We start from the raw sequence: 18571 nt of genomic DNA on the forward strand, positions 1-18571 counted from the left end.
TGATGATGTTGCAACAAGTGTTTGTTTTGAGAACGTCACGATATTGCGGTGCCTCCATTTAGGAATACATATCCAGTTTGAGATTTAGCTTTATGTAGATCGGATAAATAATCTGCATCTGTATAACCAAACAAATCTTGTTTCGAGTTGTTAGAATAAAATAATTATAATTCAGTAGTTCCCCGAAGGTATCAAACTATTTGTTTGATCCCATTCCAATGTCTTTTGGTAGGGGCTGAGCTGAACCTTGTCAACAAATTAACTGCAAAAGAAATGTCAGATCTTGTATAATCTATAAGATACATAAGAACCTCAATTGCACTAAAATATAGAACTTCCGATCTGTTAAAATTTTCATGATCTTCGCAGGGATGAAATAGATCAGTGTCAATATTGAGTGATCTAACAACAATGAGTTTGTCTTTAAAAAAAATGTTTTAAAATCTTTTCGGTATAAGTTGTTTGATGTACAAGTAAACCATTAGGCATATGCTCAATTTGCAATCCAAGGTAATACTTAGTTTTTTCAAGATCTTTCATTTCAAAATAATTCTTTAGAAGTTGAATGATTTCATAGATCTCTTTATTTGTTCATATGATGTTAAGAACATTGACATAAATAACTACGATCTCATATCCGAACATTGTTTTTATAAAACATACGTGCAAAATAAGTTTATATTTATACCCTTTTTTTTTTATCAAGTAGTCATTTAATCGGTTATACCACATACGTCCCGTTTGAATAAACCCACTTAGAAATCTTTGTGATTTAATGGAATATATTCCCTTGGGTTTTACATTAGGTGCTTATGATACCTTAACCCTTTAGGTATATTCATATACATCACTATTAAGTGATCCATACAGATAAGTAGTAACAACATTCATGAGATGCATTTAAATAACTACCAGGTTGATTAAGTATCTAATAAGTAATTGTATCCATTACAGGAGGATAATTTTTCCTCCTAATTCATTTCTGGTCTTTGTGGGAAATATTGAGTTACAAGTCTAGTTTTGCCTTGTAACTTCATTTGCACATTTCTTTTCGGATAAAAATTCATTTGTATCCCATACGTTTCACATCTTTAAAAGTGATAACGATTGATCCGAAAACTTTTCTTTTATCGAGCGATTCTAATTCAGCTCTTATTGCTCCTTTCCATTGAGCTCAATCATGTCCATTTTGTATATTCAATGACAGATTTTAGTTCCAGATCATCATCTTTATTCATGATGTCATTGTAACATTATATGAAAATATCTCATAGAGATTTTAGTTTCATTTCGGTTCCATAATATTGCATAATTTATCGCAATTTTAGTATTTACATTTATCAATATCCTCTGCAGAAGGAATATTGATTTGTGGTTCTTCTTGAACACTTTCTCTTACCTCATTATCAGCTGATTTTCTTTTTCGAGGATTTTTATCTTCGGAACCAATTGATCTTCCACGTTTGATGCGTGGCAAAGACTCAACAGTGACATTATTGCCAGCTTTTGGAATTTCAGTTCGAGCTGGAGCATTTATCGCTGGTATATATGATTTAGTCACTTTTTTATATCTGTAAATGCATAAAGTAATTAATTTGCAAGTTCTTGCATATGCATTATTTTTGAACTTTCGTTTCACATTCTTTTGTGCGAGTTCAATATACCTTAATTGATGTTCACATCATGAAGCATCATTTTATTTTTTATTTTTATTTCTCCCCCTAATCTAGGGAACAATGTTTTATTAAAATGACAATCAGCAAAACGTGCTGTAAAAACATCACCCATCATGGGTTCAATATATCTTATGATTGAAGATGTTTTATATCCAAAATATATTATCATCTTTCTTTGAAGAACCATTTTATTGTGTTGTGGTGATACAATTGGAATATACACTGCACAACCAATGTTTTAAGGTAGAAAATATTTGGCTCTTGGCCAAAATCAAGTATTAAGTGAAAATATTTACGACTTCCACATGGTATAATGCGAATTAATGTCGCAGCATGTAAATTTACATGTCCACATATAAATATTGAGAGATTTGTACTCATTATCAATTGTCTAGTTATTAGCTGTAAGCGTTTATCTATTGATTCAGCTAAAACAATTTTGTGTATGCACATGAGCAACTGGATGTTCAACAACAATCCCTGTAGATATATAATGATCATTAAATGCTTGAGATGTTAACTCACCAGCATTATCAAGTCTCATCCTTTTAATGGTGTAATCAGAATAATGTGTTCTCAATTTAATAATTTGTGCAAGAAACTTTGCAAATGCCATATTACGGCTTGATAACATACAAATATGAGACCATCCGCTAGATGCGTCTATTAGAACCATGAAATATCAAAATGGTTCACATGATGGATGAATTGGTTCATATATCTTACCTTGAATTCTTTCAAGAAACATTTGTGATTCTTTTTCACAATATACTTTTCATTAATCACCATATGTGCTTTCCATTAATCACCATATGTGTTTTTTTTTTTTTTTTTTTTTTATTTTATAAATCACCATATGTGTTTTTTTTTTATCATATATCCTTTTCACCATATACGCTTTTAATCATATGCGCTGTGTTTTTCACCATATGCGCTTTTAATCATATGCGATTTTCATCATATGCGTTGTGCTTTTCATCATATTCGCTTTTTATCATATGCGCTTATCATATGCGATGCGCTTTTTATCATATGCGCTTTTTTATGTGAATAGTAAATTAATTAATTTCGTTTTACTATTCATATGAATTAATTTAGATTTACTATTTTGTTAATTGAGTAATATATATATACATCATATACTTGTGACTCCGAAGGCTCAAATGAATTTGACCATATAGTTATACGTTGTACCTTGCACATTAATTTTCAGTAGAAGCTTTAGATGCATATTATTTTCAGTAGAAGCTTTAGATGCACTTTTTTTTTAATCACCAAATACCACAAACACTTTGTTTGCGTTTGTTCATAGTCATCAATGAAAACCATTTTCTTTAATTTTATTTTATACAATAAAATTAACGCATCATTATTCTTTTCAAAAACAATAATCTATTGTTATTGTTCACTTGTGCCATGTTTAACAACAAAAGTCAACAACCTCTGTCTTGTTTGTTGTGGCAACCAAAAACAACCTTTGCTTTTGTTACCGAGAATCCAAGACCAAAAAACAATTAATTTTTAATTAATCTTTTATCAAAACCATAAATGATTTTATTGATCTACGTTGATATGGCCATAAAGAATTGACGGCTGACCTACTTTTGTAAGTGTATTTCGGCTATCATCCCGAAAACGCACAACGACCTTTTTTTTTTTTTTTTTATGAACTATTTGTTTCATATCTAGCTTAGGCAATTATTGTGAACATTTGGTCCCTATAAGAGCATTTATTTTTTAGACTTTTAGTTGATTTGTACTTGTCACAATTAGGGATAGCACCCGAGGGTCGAGGATGCGGATCCATTGGATCCATCACCCGTACCCGCGGATTTTTTTTAAGAGACATCCAATTGAACCCTTGTTCGTTGAAACAATTTGACTATATTTTTACTCCCCATTATTAAACGGGCCATTTTGATGCACACTCTTAAAAAAAATAATTTGTTTTTTAAGTTTTATTATTCAACCTCCTTTTTTTCAACGGTCACGTTTTTAACAAAACATTTGACAAGTTTGGAAAAAAGTTTTTTATTGATTATCATCAAAAGTTTTCTATTATCACTCTACTGGATGGAATTATGGCATACAACCAAAATTGCAACCCAACACTACATAAGAACAAAAAAGGTTGTTTTTAATTAACATATGTATATGTGTTAAACTCGGAATAATAATAACTTATTTTAGAAAATTAACATAAGACATGTTGAAACATTTTTGTCACATTTAGCTCATCAAGTCTAATACTTATCATTGATAGATTTTATCACGTCTAGGAGTTGTTTACTTTTTTCTTGTATTAAGTCCTACTTTCATTTACCTTTGTTTGGAAAAAAGTTTTTTTTTTACTTTGCTTTCCCCCTTTCTGTAAAACTCATTTAAACACTTTCTTTGTTTTTTTTTTTTAAAAAAAACTTCCTTTTTTTTACGTTACCCGTAAATTATAAATATATAAAAAAAAACTTTTTGTTTAAATTTTTTTTCTAGTTTTTAAAAGGCCACTTGACCAATTTTTTAATTCTTTCACAACACCTGATATCGTGATCGTGACATTTCACCAAAGCAAGAGATATTCTTGATAAACTAAACACGGACTCGTGTTTGAAATTGTCGGCCACAAAAAAATTCATTTGATAAAAGTATATATATTTTTTTAGTTATAGAAGGAGACCACTTCATTTTCAATACTTCATTTTTTGACAAAAAACTATTCCATTTTACCATCCCCTTTTTTTTTTTCTTACTTTAACTTTTAAGATATACTTTTAATAAAAATACAAACTACTTTTTCTTATTTTAACTTTTAAGATTTACTTTTAATAAAAATACAAACTACTTTTTGTATTTTAACTTTTAAGATTTACTTTTAATAAAAGTACAAACTACTTTTCTTATTTTAACTTTTAAGATTTACTTTTAATAAAAATACAAACTATTTTTTTATTTTAACTTTTAAAATTATAAATTTAAGAATAAACATTAGTATGCATGAAATAAATAATGATTAATTGCATAAGTAATCATAAATGTTAGATAACATATAAAGACCCCGTCATATTCGTATTGATCGGAATTAATCTCGACCCATGGTACCGTGTTGTCAAATGACGTGTTGCGTACATAAAGTACCGTGTTGTCAAATGACGTGTTGCGTACAATCATGAGGTCTTATTAACATAAATATAAATGTTAGTGAAGTTAATAAGAGTTAGATTACAGAAAATATAATTCAGGTGGTATAACCGACCATATATAACTTAAATAACATAAATATAAATGTTAGTGAAGTTAGTAAAAGTTAGATTACAGAAATATAATTCAGGTGGTATAACCGACCATATATAACTTAAATAACATAAATATAAATGTTAGTGAAGTTAGTAAAAGTTAGATTACAGAAATATAATTCAGGTGGTATAACCGACCATATATAACTTAAATAACATAAATATAAATGTTAGTGAAGTTAGTAAAAGTTAGATTACAGAAATATAATTCAGGTGGTATAACCGACCATATATAACTTAAATAACATAAATATAAATGTTAGTAGTCCAAAATTTGATATATTCGAGTCTGAAAATTATTAATAATTTCATACCTTGATTAGTGATTCGTGATCGTTTGAGATATCTTTTAATTACACTAAGCTTTTCGTGCTGATAACGTGTTATAATTCAGTAGGCTTATAACTACCTTTAATGGTTATAAGAACAAAGAGAGAAAAAGAGAGAAGAAGGAGAGAAGAAATATTGATATTGATATTTCAAGAGAAATGGTGCACCTTAAATGGCTACCATACATGTCTATTTATAGCATAAAATATTACTATGCAAGAAATATAATAATAATAAAATTAACATCCAATCTAGATATTTTATAATATATATATATATATATATATATATATATATATATAGTGGTAGGATCAAGAGGGAAGTAACCATTCGGGGGGAAACGGGGGGAAGCAAAAACTTTATTTTTTTCGTTTTTTGAAAAAATTTTGTTCACGAACATTATAGATGAGATGAAAATATGAACATTTAGTAGAGACACTTTGTGATAAATATTTTTATTTTGGCGGGAAAACGCTCGAAGAAGTAATATATAACAATTATCGTGTTTTTCGAGCGTATTTTGAGGTTTTAGCAATTGGGGTTTAGATATTAGGGTTTATAGGGTTTAGAAATTTAGGGTTTAGGGTTTAGATTTAGGGTTTAGATTTAGGATTTAGATTGAATTTTTAACACGAACGGTTTAGAGTTTAGGGTTTAGGGTTTAGGGTTTGGTGTTTTGGGTTTATTCCCAAAACACAAAACCCTAAACCCTAAACTCTAAATCGGGCTAAATTTTACTTCACAAAACATGAAGAAAAAAACGTTCATATTCTTCACGAACAATATTATCTTGAATGTTATTTTTGACGATCTTTTTCCCGCCTAAATAATAACATTCATCACGAAGTGTCTCTTCTAAATGTTCATATTTTCGTGTGATCTTGATGCCGGAAAAAAAAAGTTTCAAAAAAAACGAATTTTTTTTTTTTGCTTCCCCCCGCTTGGTTACTTCCTCATTGATCCTGCCCATATATATATATATATATATATATATATATATATATATATATATATATATATATATATATATATATATATATGGGTAGGATCAAGAGGGAAGTAACCAATCGGGGGAAGCAATTTTTTTTTCTTTTCGTTTTTTGAAAAAATTTTGTTCACGAACATTATAGATTGGATGAAAATAAGAACATTTAGAAAAGACACTTCGTGATGAATGTTATTATTTTGGCGGGAAAACGCTCGAAGAAGTAATATATAACAATTATCGTGTTTTTCGAGCGTATGTTGAGGTTTTAGACATTAGGGTTTAGATATTAGGGTTTATAGGGTTTAGATATTAGGGTTTAGAAATTTAGGGTTTAGGGTTTAGAATTAGGGTTTAGATTTAGGATTTAGATTGAGTTTTTAACACAAACGGTTTAGAGTTTAGGGTTTAGGATTGGTGTTTTGGGTTTATGGAATAAATCCAAAACACCAAACCCTAAACCCTAAACTCTAAATTGGGCTAAATTTTACTTCACAAAACATGGAAAAAAAAAACGTTAACATTCTTCACGAACAATATTATCTTGAATGTTATTTTTGTCGATCGTTTTTCCGCCAAAATAATAACATTCATCACGAAGTGTCTTTTCTAAATGTCCTTATTTTCATCCAATCTATAATGTTCGTGAACAAAGTTTTTTCAAAAAACGGAAAAAAAAAATTTGCTTCCCCCCGCTTTTCCCCGATTGGTTACTTCCCTATTGATCTGCCCATATATATATATATATATATATATATATATATATATATATATATATATATATATATATATATATATATATATATACATATCTGATTTACAAGTTTCACTGATTACCAAGGCTCCATAAGAATCTGGTATTGGTTTTACATGCGTGAAATAAACAACGGTTCATATGTTTTAAAGTTGGATTGCTCAGTGATTCAATTATCTCTAGCATTAACGAAAAATAGCTGCCAGTTTTCCAAGAGGCTGAGAAGGCCTCCCGAAGCTATTTCCAAGCCTTCCCCTAATGATAATATATATAATATAATGTTTTACTTGTTAAAATATCATTAAGCTAGTGGCCATAAACAAGTATACACACAGCTGTCTGAATGGCTTGACCAATTCTGAAACTTGCTTGGCTTGACTAATGCTTAAACTTGCTTAATTAATTATTGCTAATAAGGATATATGAATATTTAGTTGTGCACACCAAAGTGATTTATATTTATATAACTTAATAGGAGTAATAATAATATCATCTTGGGAAGATACTTACCGGAGATACGAGTGGTTGTTGGCCGCCACCAGCGAGGAAGGCAAGAGGATTAGTAGAGAGCGAGTACCATTATATATTAAAGTTTGGATATTTGGATAATTCGATATCCGAAAACCTGATATCCGAAATTTCGGGTTCGAATATCGGATGCCCAAATCCACCATCCAAATTTTCGGATATTCGAAATTCGGGTATATGAACTTTCGGATATCCGATTTTAAACACCCCAGTTTATGGCAGTACATTGAACCAGTCAGTTAGCCAATCGCAAATATTTTGTAAATAAAAAAAAAAACATCATACGGAATATAAGCATTGTAAAATTCAATATGTAATCAAGCATAAAATTAAGGGAAATCGGCCAGAATGCCCCATTTTTAAATGTGTTTAACAATATGCCCTCAAAATCAAAATTACAAAAATGCCCCCGACCACGCATCACGCCCATGCTAGTAGCTAGGTGCGCATGCGTGATTCCGAGATAATAACCGAGATAACCATTTTTCATCGCGAGCATGCACCATGCACCACGTGCGGACGTTTTCGTTGTTTTGAATTTTTTACATACTTTGAGCGCTCATAACTTGGTATAGGACATTCTAATTTGTAATCCGTTAAATTTATCACCAGTCTTGACTAAAAGTACACGAAACTCTTCAATCAATTTGAATAAACGTCACATTTAACAAATCGAGCAATTTCTATGTTAATTTACAAAAAAACGCGATATCATATCAGGTAATAATTTCATAATTCTTTGTCACTTCAAAAGCGTTCGGCGGATAGATCTCGAAAAAATAAACATTAAAAAAACAGTGACTAAATCAGAGCTACGAGTCAAAAGATACGGTCATTCAAAGTTCTTGCCAACAAGTACCACGCACAGAGCACCGTGCGTAGAGCGTGTTCGCGATTAAAATGGTTATCACGATCATTATCTTGGAAACACGTATACGCACCAAGCTACAAGCATGATGCATTGTCAAAAAGAATTTTTGCAATTACGATTTTTTTAAGGGCATACTATTAAACATTTTTGAAAATAGGGGCATTTTGATTAATTTTCCTAAAATTAAACTAAAAGATACAAAGACTTAATCTTATTATCTTGGGAAACTAGAGGTGGGGCATGACTAGTCATAAGTTAAGTGCACAACACATTTTCAAAAACTAGCTTGAAAGAGTAGAGAACAGCTAGACTTATAAGTCATTACCGAATCTCATAATTAGCGGTGAGGGCTTGTAACAAAAATGCCGAAATTTTATGGAGGCGGATATTTAGGATTTAGGGTGAATTAACACCCTATAATACTAAAAAGAGTGGGATTTTTGGTCGTTTTTGACTCCTCGCGTTTATCAAACGACATCAAGCCCCAAAGTTACAAAACCTCTCCCCAAAGATTGTTAAACATGTTAACTTCTTAGGGGTAAAAACCGTAACATTATTATTTTATGAAAAAAACTTAAATAGACTCCACCCAAATTTTTAACGGCCCATATCTTCTCGCCCACCACGAGTTGAATTTTCCCGACGTCAACGTCCAACGCGAAATAATTTTATGAACACAACGTAACTAACTATACACGAAACGGACGTTTTTCAAAAAAACGCTAAATATTTCGGGCTATCTTTAATACATATATATACACGTATAATAAACATCCCAAATTAACTACATCATATCGATGGTTCCGTCCCCATTTTTTAACCGATTTTCTCGGCGTTCAAAACGCGCATGCCATTAGGTATAATAAGTACTACCCGCATATATCCAAACACACCCATAACAACGCGTTTTTAACTCTATAAACAAATAATGTTACGTTAAATATGAATATGCAATCCAAAAGGCCCCGCCGCATCGCGCGGGTAAATCCGTATCTAGTTAATTATTAATATGGTGAACTTGGGATAGTGTGGAGTTTTTGGTCTGAAGTCTTTTGTCTTTATAACCCCGCCCGTATAGGCCCATCTCGGACCAATCGGTGAACATTTTGAGAAATTGCTTTACATTTACTCTAGCAAAATTAGAAGTTTTAATTTTCTAGGTATTTTACATTTTACATTTGCATATACCGCAAGATCATAAAATATATTGAGAAGTACATAGTTAGAAAAGATTGCAATGATTGATATTCAAAAGATTGTCTACTTAAGCGCTTAGTTTGATCTTTTGTGTTCCTGATAGGCCTTACCCATGTGTCCTTCCGCATCCTGTAACATCCGTGTTACATCCGTCCCACATCGGTTGGAAAGGGGAACGAAACATGCCTTATAAGGGTGTGGAGACCTTTTTTCCTAGCATGACGCGTTTTGGGACCACAAGCACAGCAGATGACGCGTTTTGAGACCACAAGCACAGCAGATCCCATGAGAACTCTGCAGTTAAGCGTGCTCAGGCAAGAGCACTACCAGAATGGGTGACCTCCTGGGAAAGTGCTCGTCGTGTTTGGTCGCCAAGAAAAATCCGTGAGCAACCTACGGGGCAGACAAGGGTACGTCCCTATCTCTGCAAAGCGGACAATTTCATGCTACGGGAAACGTTTTACCTGGGGTGTTTCAGATGGTATCAGAGCCAGGCCCCGGACCAAACATGCACAGCGAGGACGCTGTGTCCCATTAGGGGGGAGGATTGTAACATCCGTGTTACATCCATCCCACATCGGTTGGAAAGGGGAACGAAACATGCCTTATAAGGGTGTGGAGACCTTTCCTAGCATGACGCGTTTTGGGACCACAAGCACAGCAGATGACGCGTTTTGGGACCACAAGCACAGCAGATCCCATGAGAACTCTGCAGTTAAGCGTGCTCAGGCAATAGCACTACCAGGATGGGTGACCTCCTGGGAAAGTGCTCGTCGTGTTTGGTCGCCAAGAAAAATCCGTGAGCAACCTACGGGGGAGACAAGGGTACGTCCCTATCTGTGCAAAGCGGACAATATCATGCTACGGGGAACGTTTTACCTGGGGTGTTTCACATCCCGAACCGATTAATAAGCCAATCACTATACCTTGCGTATCGAGAGTTCCATAAAACCATGCCGACCACAAAACTGCTTACGACACCTGATAATATGAGTCATAACTCATAAGCACTTTTGTGACCATCCAATCAAGTATATCATTCGGAAGGAGAGACCGATCAGACACATACTCGATAGTGTTGCTTTTTGTTGGTGCCTTGAACTTCCGCATTCCTTGGATAACGGTTCTCCACTCCACACAGTTCGAGATTACTCATGTAAGAAATTTTTATAATGTAAAGAATAGTTTACCTTGAGGAATGTGACCATGAAGATTCTTAAATAACACATTCAAAAGGGCTTGGAAACCTAGTTGCAATAGTTCTTGAGGAATTTCTCCTGTTAGCGCGTTTTGGGAGAAATCTAACGAATCAAGATTCGTTAGATTCCCCAAAGATGGCAAGATAGGACCTGTAAGATTAAAGAGTAAACAAATAAGATTTTCCTTGTTCAAAATATCCGACAAAGGAGAGTATTGTTTTTACGTACATGGTCTGACCGGGTTATACCGTGACTGTTTTCAACCCTTTTCGGTGGCCACCCAAGATATGGTGGTGGTGAGATTTGAACCTTAGACCTCTTGTGAGGAAATCGAGGCCTCAAACACTAGACTCTCTTGGAATGGTTATAGGACCTATAAGATGTTTATGGGACCTGAAAGATGGTTGTTCGAAAGATTAAGAGATTTTGACCCTCGAAGATCTTGAAGCACTAAAGGAATCCGTCCATCAAAATTGTTACCTGAAAGATCAATGGCTACGAATACGAGAACTTGCGGACATAGCCCAACGGTTCCCCCATGTACTATGTGTCATGGGATGGGGAAAGGTGATGAGTTCGATCCTTAGTGATGACATGATTTTCTCTAAAACAATTGAACATCAATAATGGTGGTATATATTGACCCTATAGGGAGGTTTTACTGGATTCGTTCACGGACCTCTACCCAGGAACAATGCTTGAATGGATGTATTCCCGGGTACCGTCGATCATGTTCGGGGTTTCGCCCGAACGTGTGTGATACGTGCAAATGATGAAGGTTGTTGGAATAAATGATCTACTGATGCCAAAAAATCATCGTTAAAAAAATGGCTACGAATACATTCAAGATTTTTTGGTACTCTGTCTTCACACCTTTGTTAGTTTGTGTCATCGTGTATTGGTAAGTGGCCGACAGACCATCTATCGCCACTTCAAAAGAAAAAAGAACTCGAACTGCCAACATAAATCAATTACATAAACCATTATTCGAGAGGTCAATGATCCGCTACTTTGAGAACTGTAGATTATCAGTTGATGAACCTTGTATTGCACCATGTAATTTGCTGGACCCCAAAATGTGAACTTGTAAGTCAGCAAGAGGTCCAAGCTAATATGGAAATACGTCATCGAACAAGTTATCTCCAAAAGATATATCCTCTAACCCGTTACAAATTTTTAACGATCTTGATAACTGCCCTGCAAACTCATTTGCGCTCAAGTCGATTCTATTCAACAGACATCCATCTATGAATTCATTCATCATTGTGCCATTGTGAGAACTCGTCCCACATCGGTGGGGGAGGAGAACGAAACACCCCTTATAAGGGTGTTGATACCTCCTCTAGTGGACGTGTTTTGAGGGTGAGTCTCAAGAAGCAAAACCGTGAGCCATCGTGTGTCGGGGCAAAGCGAACAAATCCCCTACGGGTTGGCGCTGGCTTTTACAGGTGGTATCAGAGTTGGGGCCCGCATTGATGATTGAGGGTGAGTCCCAAAAAGCAAAACCGTGAGCCACCGTGTGTCGGGGTAAAGCGGACAATATCCACTATGGGCTGGCGCTGGTCGTTACAACCATGATAGTTATTAAATGACAAATCCATCATTTGCATGATACCCTAATACACCTAAATTAACCCATGGGAGATAAACAGGACGTAGTTCAAACCAGCGATTAAATTTAATGAAGGTCCATAAACTGCATTGTTTCAAGACTTTTGTTCCAAAACCATATTGGTACAAGGCCTGCAACTTTGTTGTCTATAAATTTTAAGACCTTCATGTTTTGAACGCCTAAAAAAGTAGGAATTTCATTCAAGTTGCAATATGACAGTCCTAGATTTTTCAATGCCGCTAGGACGACACTTGTGTGGTTATTTGAATCGACGAAAGATAAAAACATCTGAGATTCTTGAGTCCTACAAATGTGTCAAGGACAACCGTACCACTAACTCAATAGACTAACCAGTGACGGAATGAGTCATGTGAACTCATTGTAGCGGAGACTCAAGTACGTGAGTTGTGTCAAGTTAGAGAGTGTAACTTGAAGAGGTCCGAGAAATAGCAATTGTGAAGGTCCATGACGACCAAATTGGTTAGTTTGCTCATAGAATGTTACCGAATAATCCCAGCGAAATTTGTTAACCCAAATCCAAAGTTTCGAGCAAGGTGTTGTTTTTGAAATTCAGGAAAGGTGCCACTAAGGTTTTGATTGTTTCTCAATGCAAGATAATTCAGGTTTGGCAAGTGAAATATTGATGATGGGAATTCATCTTCAAGCTGACATTCATCGAGATTGATTGAAAAGGTTTGAATTTTGATGAAGAATGCTCTGCTTAGATTGGAATAGAGCGGTGCATTCGTCATCATGGCTTAGTAACGATTTAGTGCCCGTTAGGATGACTAATATGTAAGTAAATATAGAGTATTTGGATGAAGCTGAATTGATTGAAGAAAGGAGCCATATATGAAGAGAATATATGGTAAAAGATTTTACTTTACTTTGATTTGATTTTTAGTGGCTGTGAAATGTTATTTATATAGAAGATGATAGATTATGGTATAAAATGAAGGATATTTAAATTAAGGTGTTATCTGGTACCAGCTAAAAGGGAAAGAATTGGTATGATCGACCATGGTGATGGTCCAATTTACATGATGTATCAAATCTTAATATTATACATTTAACTCGATATTGATTGCATTTTTGGAAGGTGTTCAATGGTCCATTTTTTTTAACATGGCATATGTGATTATCTTCTTGATTCATTAAACAATTTTTTACAATAAATTAATCACTTGTCAATGAGGATTGATAACGACATGTTGGTTGACCACTTGTGAATGAAATTATGACTAACACGAACACGTAAGCGATGGTTTGCACAAAAGCCGCTCTGTGATTAAAAAAATATATATACTAGTTCAAAGGACTCGACAGATTACTGTTGAGTTCAAAGTTTAATAAAATATTCAAGCAATTTTCTAGGTTTATGGTTCTAATCATTTTTCTTGTTTCCTAGAGTTTAGCATTGGGCAAAACTTACCTCTAGTAAAATCTTCACAATTTTGCAAATATCCTTTGTAGAATTTTATTCTTTTGGAAAAATTTCATATTTTTATGAGAAATGTATTTACAATTAGGTTTTAAATATATTATTATTTATATTTATATCGATTTTGGAGGAGTGCTATTTGTAAGATGCGGTAATAAGTTGCTATTGAGGTTCGATTCACCATGGATTTGGCGAGAGTTTTATATGCATGTGAGACCCTAAATGCTTTAAATTGTTTATACTTTATGCTATACTAGATTTATGAGCCCGTGCGTTGCACGGAGACTCATCCGTAAACATTATTGGTTTTTAAACTTATATATGAAATAACGATATTATAGGAAAAGTGTCAAAAGTAGTGTTGTGGTTGAATTAGTAAAATATGTTTTTGTAAACAACACATATTAGTAAAACTTTGATAAATTATAGTTCATACATAGATTTTAAGAGCCCGTGCGTTGCACGACAGCTATAAAAAATAGTTTCCCTAACATAATTACGTCATTGTGTAAAATACCTGATATAAAAAACAATGTGGACATCAATATTGTTAATAATGAATCAGACTATTGGTAGCAAATAATCCATTAAGATCCATATATAGTGGATAGCCACTTTCTAATTGTAGTCGAAACTGCCTGGATTCAGTCTATTTAATCAATCTAAAATTGAACACTCATATAAGGAAACGACGAATAAGCAACAAACCACAAATAATTGGATAACAAAAAAATTGGTACCTTCATTTAGCATCTGAGACGGGTACGATTTAAGCATACAATAGAAGATTGGTTAGGGTCACTCGCAACAATTCATACTCAGTATTGTCAAGATACATTCTTTAGCACCGAAGTTGAAGATACATTCTTAATAAATACATAATACAATAACCAAATGATGTATTAAGATTTGCAGCTCCAAGTCATTTGTTTCCATTTCAATTGTTTAAAGTCCAATACAATAAATTCAGCATAAAGTTGAGTACATTACCAGTGTGTTGACCTGCAGCAACATGAAGAGATGTTTAGTAAGTAAATAATATGTTGGCTTTTAAAATCACTACGATTAAAAAATGTTGGCTTTTAACATAAAGTTCAATTATTGGAATAAACTTCATAAAAATCACTACTATTAAAAAATGTTGGCTTTTAAAATCCATATTAGTTAGTTAACACTTTGACGTATAGTAAAACTGTAAAGTTGACACTTTGACCTCTAGTAACATTGTAATACCACACGAGTAGTGGTCACATTATATTAAAAAATCTATAACGGGTCAAGATTACCACCTCTAATTTTGACCGTGTCCAAGACAACTTAATAACAAGATTAATTGAGTATTATAAATTGGTTAAACAACACGGGTCAAACATGTCAATCGGGTAAAATTAAATGCAACTGGCCATAGTTAAATTTTAGCATGCATAACCTTTTAGAGCCTACTAAATCAATTTATACATGGATCTGGACAGCCTTTGGACAGCCTTTTGGACAGCTTGGTTAATAGTTATACATGTAATAACTAATGTTTTTGTGAATAATAAGTAACAAATATGGTTATGTTTGGTCAATAGTGAGACACGTAACAAATAAGGAATATACTAAAAGATGACAACTTTATCAAATGGGTTGAAAAGGTTAGATGGGTCGTGGATCTAAAGTAATATAACGTCCTGTAATGATAAACGTTCTAAATCATTCTCTTAAAAAAATTTCACACTCAGACAAACCTTATATTAGTTTATGTAATTGTATTTGATAGTTTATAATTTTAATTTACACATGTATTCATAATACCTAATTTTTAGTACATGTTAACCTTCATGTAGTTAAGAAATACCATATATCTATCAGTGAGCAAAACCTATCATTCGATTAAAAAACTTCATGAGATTTCAAAGCAATTTGAACAAATAATATGATTAGTCAAACATACAACTAATGAAGTACATACCTAATAAAAGGAATCTGTAAACGGTCCAAAAGGCTGTCCAAATGCTTTTAGAGCCTGAAGAGTGAACACTTTCTAATTCGCGCAGCTAATACAGACAGTTTTGTTTATTCCATCCAGTTTTTCTCAATATCAACTTGAAACCGATTTACAGTTTTTCTAAATTAAATATATACTAACTACGTATGAATGAGACTAATTAGAAAATAGCAAATGGCAGAAAGTATACGTTTTTAATTGCATGAATCCTTTATAGTAACGAATTTATGGAAAAAAACATATTAGTATTGAAAGTAGAGTTATTGTAATTATGCTTAAATACAAATTACAGAAAAATTCAAAAAGATATCACACAAAGGCGTTTGACTCGACCATTTTTACTTGTATCAAAAAACGAGTGAATTGACAGGAGCCTAATGTGACTGACTACCCATGTTTCCAGCTCTACCCAGGATGCATTGAACTGTAATGTTTAGTAAAACTTACTTGGGTCAGCTAAAGAGTCACCTATTATCATAAGTCTAATAGTTAATACTCCGTACAATATTTGTAATCATATCTAAAGATTCACCTATTATCATAAGAAGTCTAAAAATTACACAAAAGAACTATTGCTAGTCAGTTTTACCCGCCCAACCTGATAGTCTGATACGTTTCAACATAACCCAATTGACATGTTACCCCACCCACCAATAAAGTAACCTGTAACGCAAAATTGAGTAGATTTTTGAAGTTGATAGGCTCTTTTTTCATAACATCTGAATTCCTGGATTCAGCTTTATCGACGACTTTCTAGCCTTTTCTACCACATGTTTTTAATTTAGTAGCATTGCCTAAAAAGGTTGGATGAAAGATTAGAGTGAGCAATCAAAAACAAAGGCATAATAATACTATGAGATCAAAAGTACAGGGTATCACTGAGTTGAAATTTAAGATTGGAGAGCAATGAAATAACATAGTAAGTTGACAACTCCAACAGACATAGAAGGAAAGTTAGAGCACAAGGTTAGATTTAATATGTTGTAAAGCACAAAATGTATTAATATAACAATAATGTACCTGAACCACAAATTATTTGAGAAAAGTTCTTGGAATCTACACATTTAATCTGGATCGTAAAGTTTAAACTTTTATGTTCTTGGAATTTCGCATGGCAGTGTATATGAATTGCATTTGATTGAACGGCATTTGATTGAACGACATTTGATTCGAAACCCGGAACATTTCTCAAACGATATCCATCGCTTCCCCTTTCTATTATTCCATGTTTTGGTATGCTTAAGGAAAACCTAAAACATGATTTTAAGGAGAGGCAGTATGTTAGCAATCTTTCATGTCCGGTAAACCTAAATTCACATACTAAGTTGCTGACTTTTACACAATTCAAATTGCAGTAGCATGAGTTTATTAAAAACCCATTCATAAAAAAATCAAAATTGGGTAAATCAACAAAGTGATCGATTAGTTCATTCTTCATTGTTAGTAACAAAATTTAGTAAAATTCAAATTCGTGGTCGATATCAACAAACCTTATTACAAATCATGAGAACTGAGGCAATAGCACCACACCCATTGAAACATAATTTGGTAATTTTTCGTATTCAGGCGTTTCATCAAACAGGTGGTGTTCAACAAACAAATACTAAATTTAAAACCTAACCTCATATTGATCTGTGTATTTGCAACAATAAAACCTGATTTTTATCCGTTCAATTAAAAAAAGAAAAAAATAAATTAAATCAAAGGAACTCACCTTAATCAAGAGAAGAACGCTAAATGACTGTCCGTTCCATTACCGAACCCTATAATTATTTATCCGTTCATCATCATGCCGCTGCCACCCAGATTCGATTCCATATCTCTTATTCGTCTCTTAATCGATTGAGGATACGATGATGATGATGATGACGATGATGATGATGATGATAATGATGATGATGATGATGATGATGATGATGATGAAGAGGCGTAGGAGAAGAGAGAATCTGGATTTGTGCAGCGGTTTTTGTGTTTATGCCAGCGTGTATATTAGATAGGTTAATTAGGGTTAATTAGAATTAACTGTAGGATTAACACATCAGCAAAAGAAATTAAAGGGTGTTTATGGATTGACACGTCAGATTTAATTTCACGATTTATAGTATGTAATAGATAGATAGATAATAGATAATAGATAATAGATAGATAGATAGATAGATAGAAGATAGATAGATATTTTGTACATTGTTAGTTATGATAGGGAGTGTTTAGTTATATGATTTTATGAGTCAGTTATAGGACATGAGTGTTGATTCGGCGTTGACGAGACACTTGAGAGAATGATTAGTGTTAACCACGATAGAAAGTGGCCTAATGGTGTGTTTAATCGTGGCAGGTGAGTAGTTTTCCCTCTAAACTCTACGGGCTTTATAAGACCTGGCCCATCTCGGCCCAATCAGTCAGATTTTGGAGAAATTGCTTTGCATTTCTTTATGATTTTACAGTCCTCAACTTTTATCTTGTCCCGTATAATTAAAACCTTCAAAGTAATCATAACTTTTCAGATCCTAGGTAACTTACATCGTCTTGAAAACAATCACGTTAATTGTATTTTAAAAACTGTACATACAGGCATACAGAACACAAATTATGCATAATACGGCACAATCGTGGTTCAGTGAGGTACGATTTAATTCATTGTTCATATAGCTGCCTTTAAAAAGGGTGAACACACTTATGTAAAAGTCCATTGCAATGT

At 33.2% G+C, this 18571-nt stretch overlaps 1 long non-coding RNA gene across 1 annotated transcript; it reads right to left on the reverse strand.

The window, feature by feature from the left end:
• Positions 1–14605: 14605 nt before the first annotated feature.
• LOC139855352 (uncharacterized) lies at positions 14606–17937 on the reverse strand. Its single transcript, XR_011761401.1, has 4 exons — positions 17588–17937; positions 16894–17123; positions 15838–16667; positions 14606–14885 (listed from the first exon to the last, which is right to left on the reverse strand). It is a non-coding gene; the product is annotated as an uncharacterized lncRNA (long non-coding RNA).
• Positions 17938–18571: the final 634 nt, after the last annotated feature.

This window comes from Rutidosis leptorrhynchoides, chromosome 6 (genome assembly GCF_046630445.1).
Source record: "Rutidosis leptorrhynchoides isolate AG116_Rl617_1_P2 chromosome 6, CSIRO_AGI_Rlap_v1, whole genome shotgun sequence".
NCBI lineage: Eukaryota > Viridiplantae > Streptophyta > Magnoliopsida > Asterales > Asteraceae > Rutidosis > Rutidosis leptorrhynchoides.